Genomic DNA, 15,120 nt, shown 5'->3' with positions numbered 1-15,120 from the left:
TCCAATTGTTGCCCTGGAACATTCTCCACAGCCATTCCCCTTTGTTTGGAAGTGGTTCTTCCCTCCTGAGGGGAAAGGGAAATGAAGGCCAAGGAGACAGGTCACAGGCAATGATGTTGTAATGTTCTTCAGGGCATCTGATTGGTTCCATTTTGATTCTCAGTTCCTTTTTTAAAATGCTAAGTGTTAGGCTACATGCACTAGTTTCAATAAATGTTTGTTTCCTTTATTGATGTGTGGACCGTTCATTGAGGCTGTGGTGAACACCTACATTTTTTGTCCACCCTTCAGCTGTGGGACCCTCCAATCGGTGCCTTGAGTCATGTAACTGTCTGGGGCAGAGACCTGTAAAATCCTCTCTGTCCTTCCCAGAACCACCTCCCAATCCCCAGTCCAAGTGTGTGTGAATACAGGGAAACTAGAGACATGAGGAAAGTACACTGTGCATGGAAATAACTGGTAACTTTATGACCTGGAGAAAGAAAGATGGGCTAGGTGAACTTCCCCGTGGGTTTTACAAATCAGAGAACATGAAAAGCAAAGTGAAATACCTGTCATCACACCCTGAACACGGCTAAAATGCCACCTTCCTCCACCCCTCAAAAATTAGCACCATTTTGAACCTGGGATTACTCACAGTTAACAGTCACACCCCCTCACTATCTGTTCTCAAGGTTCTCAGGCATTGAGCAATCCCCTTAAACTGTGGTGCGGCTAACAGTTGTGAGCATTAACACAAAATGAAAGAGCAATTTAACTTGGCAGACACCCTCTGCAGAACAATTATAAGCCAAAAGGTGTTGTACCCATAGAGGTGCACTACCACAATTATCTGTACCGAGCCATTACCCAAATGACTGACTAATGACCATCAGTGGGAGGGTGAGTGGGAATAGTCCCTGCAAGGTGTTGTTCCTGGGATTGTTTTTACAACAGCTGCATAGGGTGTGGCGCTTTGCTTCAGATCAAGCTGAGTTCACCCTCTGCCCACCCACTATTCCAAGATGTCTGCACAAATTGCATCCTGGATTTCCCTGGCCTGCTTTGATCCAGCAACCAGTATGAACGTTCACTGGATCTGGCAGTCTATAAACGCTTTGGAAGCCAGTCCTCTCCAATGTCCATTTTGTCCTAAAGTACTTGCCTTTAGTCTAACAAATGTTATGAAGCACGCATGCCACAGTAAAACAGACTGCCTTGGCCACAATGGCATCCAACCAGGTGTACAGATTTTGCCAGCAAGCCTTCAGCCACCCAAAGGCACACTGCACTACCATCCTGCAGCTGCTTAGTTGGTAGCTGAATTCCCATTCTGCCAGGTTGTTGATGTCAGGGTAGGGTTTCATTAGCCAGGGTACAGTCTCAATGTCCTTAGCACTCTGGTGTCATGAACCTTCCCTGCGTGTCCAATGTTAGTGATTATGAACCTGCCTTTGAGATCCACCAGGCCTTCAAGAACAAGTGAATAATACCATTTGTGACTGATCTGCTCACTCACTACTTGCAGGGAGCAAAGTATGGGATGTGTGTGCCACTGATGGCCCCATACCATTTGGAAATCCCATTTTCTGGAACCCAGAAATAATTTCCAGAACTTTTGTGATGGCGACGACCCATGGGTAGATAGGCGTGTTGTTAGTTTTGCAAACCCGCACCACAATGGGCCTAACAGTGGTTTGTGATCGAAACATAGCTGTCCAGCATTGCCAGCTTCCGGAGGGCAATAGCCACCCACTTCTACACCAGTACGGGTCTCCAGAACCAAGTGTTTTACCAATGTAGGGTAGAAGCCAACTTCTCTCAGAGCTCCAGGAACATCTGCTTCCTCATTCTGAAGCTCTGCAGCGACAGCTCGTCATCTCAGGTTTCCAAGACAATGTGATCCCACCACGCTGTGTTGATCCTCCTGGCCCAGAAGCAGCGGGCCAATCATAGATATACAGTCACAACACCAGCAACTGCTTGCGTTTCTCTTTCATAGAGCATCAGTGGATCAGTCACTGTCCCAGTCTCTCACCTTTGGCTTGTGAGAAAGCTTTGAGGCCATTCAACCAAGATTCTTGCAGGTCATGTACTGCAACACAGACACATATGACCTCCAAGAAGGAGCAGTGGCAGAACTACATTATCAGTCACTTGATCCATATCTTCCACCACGATGGGCGGGGGGAGGGGAAGAGAGAGAGTTTTCTACAGCCTTTCAACAAGTCATATGGCTTTTAGCTCATGCAGTAAGCTCCAGAGGTCCCAGGTTTCATCCAGCCCGCCCGCGACTGGGGTCTGTAGGTTACACTTGCTCCTCCTTTTTTTTTTTCCTGTACTGGTTCTTGATCTTAATAATGCAGACTATGAGCTAGCGTGGCAGACTGGACTACACAGCGAGGAGAATGAGAAACTCTAGTCACTTGTGAGATTTTCCAGTGACCCTCTTTTGGTTCTCTTCCAGTGCAGCCAATAAAATCTGGGCATGAAGTAAATGAAGATACAAAGAAAACATGGGGAAAAACTGCCTCATTTCCCAAGTGCAGTCCCTCCTGTGCATCAAATGAGGCAGGAGTCCTGTTGGAAACAGTGCAATGTGATCATATCACTAGAGACTGTATCACAATTATGGATAAGCAAATGATTGATTTTTTTCAGTTCAGTGGCTAAACCAAAAAAACCTGGAAGAAATTCACTGTTTCAAACCAAAACAAAAAACAGAAAAAACAAATTGTTTGGGTCAAAATGAAACACCAACATGGTTCATTGTGACATTTTTTTAAACAAACTGTTTTAACATTTTGGGGGTGGGAATCAAGATTGTTCTTTTTTCCTGATGAAACAATTCACACAACTCAGTTCAAGTTCATGATTAGTTTTGGTGTCCTAAAAAATACATTTTTGATTAATTCACTATTTGCCAGAAAAATTTTGCCCAAGATAAATATGCACAAAACCACCTTTCGTCTTGCATTTTCTAACTTTAGAGCTTAACTTTTGAACTATAACACTGTTCTCTCACTGTAGGTTTCATGCAGAATAGCATATAAACTAAGGAAATTACTTTCTGCAGTAAGGATAGGGAAATAGCATGTGTCATGTTCTAGGGTGGTAACTCGATAACCATCAGCTTTTTAGGGATCAGAAGGGTAGCCGTGTTAGTCTGGATCTGTAAAAGCAGCAGAGAATCCTGTGGCACCTTATAGACTAACAGACGTTTTGGAGCATGAGCTTTCGTGGGTGAATACCCACTTCTTCAGATGCATGTGGTGGAAATCAGGGCCTCATCCTCCCTGACTGAACTGACCTCGTTATCTCTAGCTTGCTTGCTAGCATATATATACCTGCCCCTGGAAATTTCCACCACATGCATCTGAAGAAGTGGGTATTCACCCACGAAAGCTCATGCTCCAAAACGTCTGTTAGTCTATAAGGTGCCACAGGATTCTCTGCAGCTTTTTAGGGGTGACAATAGTAGTATTTTCATTATGAAGATCAACCATGCCTTCAAGGACATTTGCTTTGTATTTAAATAAGTTTTGTTTCACAGAAATTTCCCCATTCTCTCAGCTGTCTCAGGGAAGAGGCTAATTATATATAGCTGCTCCTTTGTTGAGCCATTATTCATATTGATAGCTGCATCCCATCTTGCAACCATTTTCCCTGAGCAAGCTTCTGGAACAGTAGGTCTTATCAACTTCCTAGAGGTTTTTGTTTGACTTTCACATCATCCTTCTCTGTGAAGACCTAGTCCTTGCCCCTCATTCTCTCACTATGTATAGTTTGATATGGAAAATAACTTTTCTGTCTTCTAGTCCCTCTCTCTAAGCCTGTACAAACTCCATCTCCACAATCTAGCTTCTGGTTTTAGTCACTCCAGGTTTGAAAACTTCATTCAGTTGCTAGACAATTGGTTTCTCAGAGCTTAATTAAAAGTATATGTCCCTCTGATTAGACTAAACTCCTCAGGGCAAGGATGGCCCATGTCCATGCCTAGTATAGTGGGACCATTGATATCTTAAACTCCTAGGTGCTACTAGGTACATTCCAGTTGCTCTATTTTTCTTGTGAGTATTTTCAATGGCCCTCCCCATATTAAGCGTTTTCATTTTCTTCCTTTTACAGTAGATGCATCACATACTGCTACCCTGAAGTATTGCTCCATCCTTGCATAGGCCTTTCAGAGAACGCAGCTGCTCAGACTCTAGCTAAACTTCAATAAACAAAGTAGTGCATTAAAGGACTTAAGATTGTAAAGTCAAATGTTCAAGTTAGGAAATGCCAAGGATGCTGAGCCTTCCTGCAATGCCAATGGCAGGCTTTTGCTGTTGTATTCAGAGGTAGTTACTTAGCCACTCACAAAGAGATGTTGTTACATTCCTAATGGTTAGGTTACTTCTCCAACCTGCACTGAGCTAGCTTCTCTTCTACCCCTCGCCCCAAACCTGGTTAAACCTTATGTCATGTGCCACAATAGGGATGACCTCACCCAGTTCGGTCCCACTTGATACTTTAGTTCTTTGCCATGAGAGGACACCTGAATTTCAACAGCTGGCATTGCTTAGGTAGCAGGCAAGAAGCTATGCATGTACAAGAAAGCTTCACTCTTTTATATGTTCCTCAGCTAGGAAACATGTTACCTCCCGCTGCAAAGCTACTGATTTCTCAGCTTACTGGAGTGTTAAACTAGGGGTAAGAGGGAGTTCTATAGGGTAGTAGTACTATGAACTATGTTGGCTCTTGCTGTGCACCTTGGCAAGAGCAAACAATCTTTTTTTATTGCAGTTGACTTGAAGAGGTGAAAGGGGGACCTAGCCTAGAAAACACAGCTGTGGAGTGGTAGCAGCAAGGTCTAGCTCAGTCACTCCCCTAGTAGATACTGTTCTAGCCATACTGTGTTATCCAATGTGCAGCAGCAACACCTCTGCTTATCAACCTTAGGGCTGACACTATTCAGTGCCCACTAGGACACTCCACCCTGTGTTCAATAAGCACAGGGCTCAAGAGACCCACTCAGCACTTCCCTGGAGAGGAAAGCTTGGAGAGTTGTTTCTTCCTGCACCTATGAGGCCATGTAAGGATACAAGTTGCACTTCTGCTGCTACATGCACATATTTTAGAAGGTAGGAATAAGAGGCAGGTGTCATAAACAGATAAGTAAGAGTTAATAGAACAAAACTGCTTCATATCTCTTTTGCGTGGAAAGGGTTAACAAGAACAGTGAGCCTGGCTGTCACCTGGCCAGAGGACCAATCGGGACAGGATACTTTCAAATCTTGAGGGAGGGAAGTTTTTGTGTGTGCTGTTAGTGTTTGGTTGTTGTTCACTCTGGGGGCCCAGAGGGAGCAGATGTGCAACGAGGTTTCTCTCCAATACAGGCTCTTATAAGTTCAGACTAGTGAGTACTAGGTAGATAAAGCGAGTTAGGTTTATGGTTGTTTTCTTTATTTGAAAATGTGTATTTGGTTGGAAGAAGTTCAAATGTGTATTTGGCTGAAAGGAGTTCAAATTGGTATTTTGCTGAAAAGATTTTAATTTGTACTTGTATACTTAGACACTAGGAGCACCCTCCCAGCCGCTATAGCTAAAAAACCCTGTACCTATTCCATTTTAAATTTACAAAGATAATTTTTTACTGTTTTTCTCTTTTTAATTAAAAGCTTTTCTTGTTTAAGAACCTAATTGTTCTTTTATTCTGGTGAGACCCCAGGGGACTGGGTCTAGAGTCATCAGGGAATTGGTGGGGAGAAAGCAAGGAAGAGGGAGAGAGAGGCTGATTTCTCTCTGTGCCAGGATTACTTTCTCTCAGGAAAAGTTTGGGAGGGGGAAAGAGAAGGAGGGAGGAAGGTGAATTGTCCTCTCTGTTTTGTGATTCAAGGAGTTGAATCACACAGTGATCCTCCAGGGTAACCCAGGAAGGGGAAGCCTGGGAGAAGCAACGCTGAAGGAAAGTAAACCCTTTCCCTGTGTTAAGATCCAGAGGGTCTGGGTCTTGAGGGTCCCTGTGCCAGGTTTTGAGAGGGGACCAGAGTGTACCAGGCACTGGAATTCCTGGTTGGTGGTAGCGCTACAGGTTCTAAGCTGGTAATTAAGCTTGGAGGAATTCATGCTGGTACCCCCTCTTTCTGGACGCTAAGGTTCAGAGTGGGGATTATACCATGACAGCAAGATTTGCCAGTGCCCAGCCTTAAGCACAGGTAATTAATTCTGATTTAGGAAGGACAGATATCATTCCCCTCCTCCTGCCAGCTGCATGGTGCGCATTAGAGGTAGGCTGCACTGTTTCACATTTTAGACTCTCCTCCTCATGTTCACCCAGCCTGAGTAACAAGCAAGGAAGGTTTAACAAAAGTAGCAGGACTCCTGCTCCCAGCTTAAGATAGGGTTAGGGGAACAGTTAGTGAGAGATGGAGACCATTCACATATCAAAGCACATGTTTAGTCTCAAAAATAAAAGGGTTTTCAGTAGACATCTTAGTCACATCTTTTCACAGACAGGCAGCTTTTACATTTTGGACAACCACACAGCACCAGCTTTGCTTCTTTGTTAGAGTTATTGCAACACTTCTATGCATTACAAGCAGTTGATTGCTTAGAGCAGAGGGGAAGTGAGTATCAGCAGCTCAGGGTCTACCTAAACACCTGCTGCAATGGAAAGAAATCCTCTATAAAGTTTTGCTCTAGACACCTGCACAACAAGTGTCTGGTAGTTCTATAGTTATAGCCTACTAATTCAAGGTTTACACCCTCCCTGTCCAGGAAATTTGTACTAGGCTTTGAAATGATCTAGAAAATGCTTTAAGCACCACTGAATTGGTTAGGTCTTCTAGTAATCTATCCCTTTGCACACAGCTTTGATTAAGTGACTAGCAATACAATACATGACTGATAGATGAGAACTACATGTTTGATATGTACCATTTGCATGGAGAACCACCTTAAGTCTCAAACCTAACACTGAGGGATATTCCAGCTTAAGGGGTATTTTCTAACCCATGGTGTTGCCCAAGCATGGGTGGGGAATGTAGTTCAGAGCCCACACAGCTCATCAATACCACTTCAGCTTATTTCCTGCAACATTATGCTAACACTAGGATTCTATAGCAGGCTTGGATATGTGGACTTTCAGCCTCCTCTTGGAGGAGAGCTGCAATTCTCTATGATATCAGGTTATTCTCTCCCCCCAGTCAGCTGCCTTATGATTAGAAAAGTAATATTTGTATTTGGCAAGGATGCTAGCAGGATTCTCTAATCTGTCTCCATCCTATGATCTTCCTGGTGCTACAATTCTGCAGAGGTTCTGCCAAAAGGTAAAGGGTCCCACTAGCCAGGAAAGGTGAGCATTATGCACCACATATTTGAACAGTTCATCCACATATTCCTGGGCCTTGAGCAGATTCTGCTTGCTGCAGGTCAGGATACTGGTAGACAGGCCCTGGAAGGAGCTGGCCTTGGAGAAGACAGCATGGACCTTGTGCAGATTGTGATGAGCTTACTGCATCTTGTCCTGAATGCTAGTAGGAAGGCCTTGGATGATAATGACTAGATTCAAGCACATGGTCTGCAGTTGCTGGGTGATTCTCCAAGACATGACTAGAACCAGAGTATCCACCTGCTGGGATAAAGCAAGTCTGTGTTTGAGAATATATTAATGGGCAGGATAGGGCACCACTGCTAACATGAATTAGTATCTAAGTACCTCTGGCTGTGCAGATCCTTTGTCAATTACTGCAAGCTCCTTCTTAGTCCACTCCAGCCACAACTGGTGCAGTTCCTTACCTACACTCTGCTTGACATTCTGAATCTGAAGTGGGAACAAGAACAAGGTGTTTTCAAACTTCACTGTAGGAGGACCAGCCTATGAAGCAAACAGTACCAGTACAGAGTCTGCTGGACAGAAGTGTCAGACAAGTCTCCCATGGATATCAGAGATGATTGCAGTCATGTAGGTTAAGCCAGAATACTTTAGAGGAAAAAGTTGTGTGGTTTGCCCTTTGGGGCAGGGTTGTCCCAAGGAGATACTAGGACAGACTAAGGACCACCTACCAGGTCAATGGTGTGCTGGATCTGAGAGAGGTTCTTCTGCATGCTCTGATGAAGCAGTCTCACTTTGCCCACGGACTGCAGGTAGGCACACTGGCAGAGTTCAGTGGACAGAGATCCCAGACGCACAAAGTACTTCTGCTGCTGTTCCACAGAAGTCACCTCAAACTCCTTCACAGAGGCTGCTAATTTAGCTAAGGGAGAGAAGGATACACAATTTAGGCATCCCTGCCAGTGCAGTCAGAGAGACCATGGCTATTTCAGAGCCCTCACTAACATCTGCCTTTTCCCATTAGGAATACATCACCAGTATCTTCACCTTCATGTTCCGCTCTATCATCTCCTTGGAAGGTAGGTGTTCCTCATCTAAGTGGCATCTGCCACTTGCTTGGGAGCCTCCCCCTGCCTTACTACATTCCATTTCCAGCATCATGGTGAATTAGTGTCATCTAGTTATTTCCCCAACCTAGTTCATCATCTGTTATGGGGAGGGAGTGATCCACCACATCTGCTGATTTCTCCTGCACAGCTTCTGCTCTGCTCACAGCCCCAAGCTCCAGTCTGGAGCCCATGACTGCGCTCATGCTGCTGGTTACTGCTGATTTTGCTGCCTCCATGGTTTTGTCCAGCACCTCAGTCACTCTGCTGTTCATGGCATCCCTGGTACCTGTCACCAACTCTTTGGCATCCAAAAGAACCTAGAAAAGGTCAAAGGTCATCACTTCATGATACTTCACATTCATGACTGTTTAACTTTAGTTCCCTCCTTGACAGGATAGGCACAGACGTGCCACCTCAAAGGAGGCTTGCAAAGAGGACACCATGTCAGTGGCGCCGACACCACTAAACTGGTCAGAAGGCCACAGCAGGGGTCAGAAGTGCACAGCCTCGCTGGAGAGTCTGTCTGCTCTAGTTAGTGGTCTCACTTTAGGCATCCAAGTTTGGAAGCTTCAGCACAAGGTTTAGCTAGCTACAGAGTGAGGAAGTGGTCAGTTCCCACTATACCCCACCTGGAAACTCAAGGGACTGACAGCATTTAGCTGGAAGCTAGATAGAAATGTTTGTCAGACCATGGCCCTCCCTTCCATCTAGGGCCTCAAAGATGGAGTTACCTTATCAGTCAGCTGATGAAGGATTGGCAGTTTCTCCTCCAGTTTATCTAGTCCTTTGCAGGCAAATTCGTTTGCTGCTGCAACTGTAAAAGTTACACTAAGAATTAAGTTTCCCAAATCTTGTTTAAAAAAACTCTAGTAGCTGACAGTCCTTTCTGCTCTTTGATTTTTTGGTTCTGCAATATCCTTGCCATATGCCAAGGCACAAAGGCGCTTTCTCAAGTGTTATGCTAAAGCAAACACTATATTGTGAGAAGTGTTTGAGTAGAGAGTCTCAATGAAGGAGACTTCCCCTTTCTCAATTAGAAATCATGGACAAGCTTCATTTATAGGGTCATTAATCTACCCCAGGAAAAAACCTTAACTTGGCATCTCCTTGCATGTTATGGGAGCCTTTTACTATAACCCAGTGCCAATACCACATGTAATTAATCAGTGGAAACATCTCCAGACAAGAGACTGAGCATAAAACAAGACCTCTGTTGTGACCTCATTCTTTCCCCAGACACAGCACTTGTTAATGCTGACTATTAGCAAGTGTTATGAGGTTGTAATTGAGGTTTTGTATTGCATTATGAGGGAGATTGTGTAGTACATTTCCTTATCTGTCAAAGGCAGAATGGAATTTACCCAACCTTAATCTCTTAAGACACAGTTTGCTTACACAGTTTCTTGTTTAATATAGAAAGAGCAGGAGGGTTCTAGAGGAATGGATGCCTCTCACCTCCCTCTGGCATGTGGGGATATGCAGGGAATCCAGCTGTTCCATCTTTAGGCTTTAACACCAGTGGTGTCTGAAAACCAAGAGCAGGGGGGAAACCTTGCAGATGCTGCATCTAGTCTGTTGGGGCAGCCACAGCTCCTCAGAGTCCATGTGCAATTTTCAAAGGCTAGATATCTGCCAGCGCTGAGGAGCCCAGAGCTTCTCACCCAATAACCCTAGATTTCACTCCTGGGCTAAGCAGTGGTTCTCAGCATAGATTCTCACTTCACTTTCCTAATGAGGATGAGATAAGGGGTGGCCACCTTCCATGATGGAAGCTGCTGACATCCAATTGGATACAGAGCTAACTGTGACAGATAGGTCTCAAGGATATTATGGGAAATTGCCCTTATTGTATTAAGTTTATATGCTATTGTGGACCAAGAGTGTACCCAACTTCTCTAAGGGGATATATTGAGAGTATGCTAGCCAAGTTCAGACTTCTGGGACAAGTGTTAAGGAGATTTCCTGGGGCAATCTCTAGGTGAAGTCAGTCACAGCTAGGGAATTTGCATTATGCAAAAATCCACTACTTTGGAGCTATACCTGTCTGCTGATTGACATTCTGTACCAGGTAACATCAGAAGCTCAAGCTTACAAATAGCTGCTCTGTTTCACCTTTGTTCTGGTTTGGGATCAGAAATGAACTTGTAGCCACAGAGAAACCTACTTGTGGTGTTTTGAGGACTAAAAAGCAATCAGAGCCTAAGATGGAGTAGAGGGTGACCCCTGGTAACCTTTAGTATGTTTAGATTCTTTTGTTTAATGGTTTTTGCTCTAATGCTGTCATAACATTTCTTCCCAGATCTGGACCTTGGCATCCAAAATATGGGTGTTAGCATGAAAACCTCCAAGCTTAGTTACCAGCTTGGACCTGGTACCACTGCCACCAGCTAAGAATTATACAGTGCCTAGCTCACTGTGGTCTCCCCAAAACCTTCCCTGGGGGACCCCCAGACTCAGATGCCTTGAGTCTTACAACAAAGGGAAATAACCCCCTCCCCTTGTTTCCTTGGTACTTCCTCCCAGGCTCCCCTCCCTGGACGACCCTAGGAGATTCCCTGCTTCCAGTCCTGGAAACACAAGTACCAAGAGATCTAATCTCTCCCCCTCAGCCACAGGGCATGCAAAGTCAGGCTTAGTAAATCTAACACAAAGATTTTTCCCCCTGACTTCTTCCTCCCACCAATTCCCTGGTGAGCTGCAGACTCAGTTCCCTGGAGTCCCCACTAAAGAAAAACTCCAACAGTCTTAAAAAGAAAGCTTTATATAAAAAAAAGAATGAAAGACATTAAAAATAGGCTCTGCATCAAGTGACAATATACAGGGTCAATTGCTTAAAAGAAAATGAATAAACAGCCTTATCCAAAAAGAATACAATTTAAAACATTCCAGAAACTACACACATGTAAATACAAAAAAACAATATAAGCCTATTGTCTTACTATCCTTGTACTTACAACTTGTAAACAGAAGATTAGAAAGCCAGGAGATAGAAAAATCACTCTCAGAGCCGAGAGGGTCAGACCCAAGACAAAGAACAAAGAACTCACACCCAAAACTTCCCTCCACCCAGATTTGAAAAAAAAGTCTTGTTTCCTGATTGGTCCTCTGGTCAGGTGTCTCAGGTTACTGGTGTTACCCCTTTACAGGTAAAAGAACATTAACCCTTAGCTATCTGTTTATGACAAATGCAGTCCTTATTGAGGAAGGATTCCTACTGCTGCTAGGGTTACCAGTCATCTGGTTTTCAGCCAGAACATAGTCAAAAAGGTACCCTGGCATCCCTGGCCAGCACCACTGACCAGGTGGCTAGAGTCCAGCTGGGAACACAGCAGGGCTAAGGCAGGCTCTCTGCCTGCCCTGGCTCTGCATTGCTCTTGGTAGTGGCTGGCATGTCCCTGAAGCCCCTAGGCACAGCATGCTGCCCCTTCCCCTGCCCCCCCCCATCACTGGCTTTGCAGCTTCCATTGGCTGCAGTTCCTAGCCAATGGGAGCTGCAGAGCCAGGGCCTGCTGGTGCAGGCAGCACATGGAGCTGCCTAACTGTTCCTCTGCCTAGGGGCTGCAGGAACATGCTAGCCACTTTGGGGAGTCACTTGAATTAAATACCACCCAGAGCCTGCACCCCAAACTCCTTACCCTGAGCCCCCTCCTGTACCCTTACTCCCTCCCAGAGCCTGCAACCTGCACCCCCTCCTGTATTCTAAACCCCTCAGCCCCACACTCTAGCCTGGAGCATCCTCCTGCACCTCAAGCCCCTCATCCCTGGCCCCACCCTAGAACCCATCCCCCCAACTGGAGCCCATGCCCTTCCTGCACCCCAACCCCCTGCCTGGAGCCCCCTCCAATACCAACCCCCTGCCTGGAGCCCCCTCCTGCACCCCAAACCCTATCCCAGAGCCCACACTCCCAGCTGGAGCCACCACCCTTTTCTACACCCCAACCCCTTGCCCCAGCCTGGTGAAAGTGAGCTAGGTTGAGGGAGAGCAAGGGGAGTCCACAGGGAAGGGGTATTAGTTTGATTTTCTGTAATCCCAGGAACTGCTGCCTCAGGAGGCAGTCATTACCCATACCATGCAATGGAATTAATGGAGAGGCTGCACCAACCCAGTGATGGGCATAGAACGTAGTAGGGCAGGGTCAAACTGTTTATGGGGTGGGAAAGAGGGGAATCAGGGTATTGATTGCAGGGGATTGTGAAGAGTGTGCATTCTGCATAAAGATTATCCCTATGTCAAAAACCTGTTTTGTAGGGAGGCTGGAACTTTTGATTAAAGTTGTCTTTTTAAGACAAAGAAAGACAGACAAGGTGTGATGAATGAAGTCTGTTGTAACTTTCTGGGGAGGAAAATACTTTATCTCTAGAAAAGAGCTGCCTAATATGGCCGACCCCATTCTCCATCCACATCTGTTACACTCTGTCCTCTAACAGAGAGGACACTCCCCTGCAAGGTTAAACTAGAATCCAGGAGGCCAAATCCCAGCATTAGTATTGTCTGGACAATAGTCATGTAGCTCCCTGGTAAAGTGTGCCACATCCCCCTCCAGTGGAGCTCCCAGAGCAGAACAATTACTCCTCTAGCATACGTGGCAGGATTGTGGGCTGAAGGTTCAAACCCTGCTGATTTCCCCCTCCGTGGGTTATCCGAAGGATTGCCCACAGTAAAATTCCTTAGCCTTTGTGAATGGTTCATGTCATCCAGTGACATTTCCTTGGGCAGTTTATACTAAAACCCAAGCTCAAGCATGTTTCAAGTTGTACTGCATTTAAGTCTATGGTCACAGTGGCAAGAGTTGTTTGAGTGGCAAGGTAGCCCTTGCCTGTAACCCATTAACTTAGGAATAGTTAGTAGAAAAACTCCAGGTTGACTCACACATTTGGAGACACTGTCTGCACATGAGGTTGAAACCAGCTTTCACCAGCTAAAGCCAATCTTGGCCGTGCCAGTAATTCATGTTCCTCCCACTTTATGCTGTGCATGAGACATTGTCCCTGCAAAGTGAAGGCTTTTGTCACTAAACATCTTAAGGGTTATTTGTGTAATCAGACATCACCTACTATTACTGACATTTGTTGCACAGCTGTTTGGCAGTTACTTTTCAGCAGTGATCTGGGTTGGAGGTGAGAGTTACCCTCTGAATGTGGTGGGGGCTGATTCTCTTAGTAAGTATAAACTTGCTCTTGCTAAGAAGGATCAAGCTTTTGTATAGTGGGGACAGGTCACCCATGGCAGTGAGTTTAGTTGTGCACATGGCCCCTTCCAATCACACATTCAGAGATTGTGTATTGCACACTTTCCTCCACACATTCAAAGAGAATTGCACGTATAGGTACAGACACAGCAGTGAAGCTCAGTAATGGTAAGTCTCCATTAGAGAGGCATTGTTCAGATGCTGAAAGACTCAAACTCTGACCTGCCTGGAGTCACTCAGCTAGATGGAGGGGAGTGGCTTCCACCTAGGAGACGAGCCAGCATGAGGTTCTCGTGTGGGATTTTACACAATGGAAGCCTATGTGATCACTTGGAGACCCACCCCCCAAATACATCTTTATGCCATGGATTACTCACTCTGAGGTTTAAGTTTAGTCAGAACTGGCTGTGCACAGCTGATTGTCGCTTCAGTCATAGTCTTCACTCCTTTAGCTGTCACTTCACACAGAGATATGATGTGGGGATGGCGCTCTTTAGTGGAGGTGTAGGCCATGGAAACCAGATCCCAGGCAGAGCTGACCAAAGGCATGTTGGCCACCCTGCTCACTACATTCTGGCAAAGAGAAGTCACATCAAGAAGAGATCTGCTGTAGAATGAAGGGAGGTTTGATGGTTTTCCCCCACATGCTCAACACATTGGTCAAGGAATGAGAAATTCCCAGTCCCATATAGACTGGAAGGTTAAGTGACTCTCCAGCCAATTATGGCTTTTGTATTTGATGCATTTAACTAGTCAGTAAAGGAATGTCCTTGTCTACAGCTGTGGGATTTGAATTTCTCAGAAATTCAACTAGAATTAGACCACATGTGCTAAGAATTAGATGACAGCAGCGATTTCCATCACCAGTTACCTCTCCCAGGTTTAGCAGCATTATTCATGACTAGGCAAGTTTTACAAGGCCCTAGACCCTTGGAGAGTCTGTGCTTATAGAGCCTGAAGGGTGCTACTGCAGATTTGTCTGGTGTCTGTTAATGGCCAGATAGCTGCAGAGTGGCATAAGACATGGGCTACCAACCTGCTGTGCATGTTCCCTGCTCTCTGGGGTGTCAGCAGCAGGAGTTTGGCTTTTGTTTTCAGACATTGTCTAGTCAGACCACTAAAGAGGAGAGAGAGAGAGAAAACATAGTTACAAGTCAGATCTTTGCCCCTTCCCTAGACAGTGATGGTGCATGGCTGTCAAAATGGAGCCCACTATGAAGACAATCTGCTCTCCTCTTCAGTTTGTCAGGGCTCAGTGAAGGGCACAAAACCTGATCTTCAAGTAAAATTCATCCATTTAGATTAAATACAAGTGCACCTACCCAAAAGTCTGGCTATCTTACAGTAATGCAAGTCACATTATTAGGCAACCAATATATTCCAGAAGTGCCCAAGATCAGCTGCTGGAGGAACCAATCGGCCATAGAACCTTTGGCAGTCTTGACTTCCCCACCCTACTCTCCGTTATTTGTCCCCTTGTTAGCAGTTATGTGATTGAGAGTAGTTTGACTTCCCCTCCCTAGTT

The 15,120-nt window shown here is 45.3% G+C and overlaps 1 pseudogene; it reads right to left on the bottom strand.

Moving 5' to 3' along the window:
• Positions 1–6,715: 6,715 nt before the first annotated feature.
• On the bottom strand, positions 6,716–14,697 carry LOC127030709 (perilipin-3-like; annotated as a pseudogene).
• Positions 14,698–15,120: the final 423 nt, after the last annotated feature.

The sequence above is a fragment of the Gopherus flavomarginatus genome, chromosome 11 (genome assembly GCF_025201925.1).
Source record: "Gopherus flavomarginatus isolate rGopFla2 chromosome 11, rGopFla2.mat.asm, whole genome shotgun sequence".
In the NCBI taxonomy this organism is placed as follows: Eukaryota; Metazoa; Chordata; order Testudines; family Testudinidae; genus Gopherus; species Gopherus flavomarginatus.
Note: the sequence above shows the minus strand (reverse complement) of the source record. Positions and strands in the feature narration are given on the sequence as shown.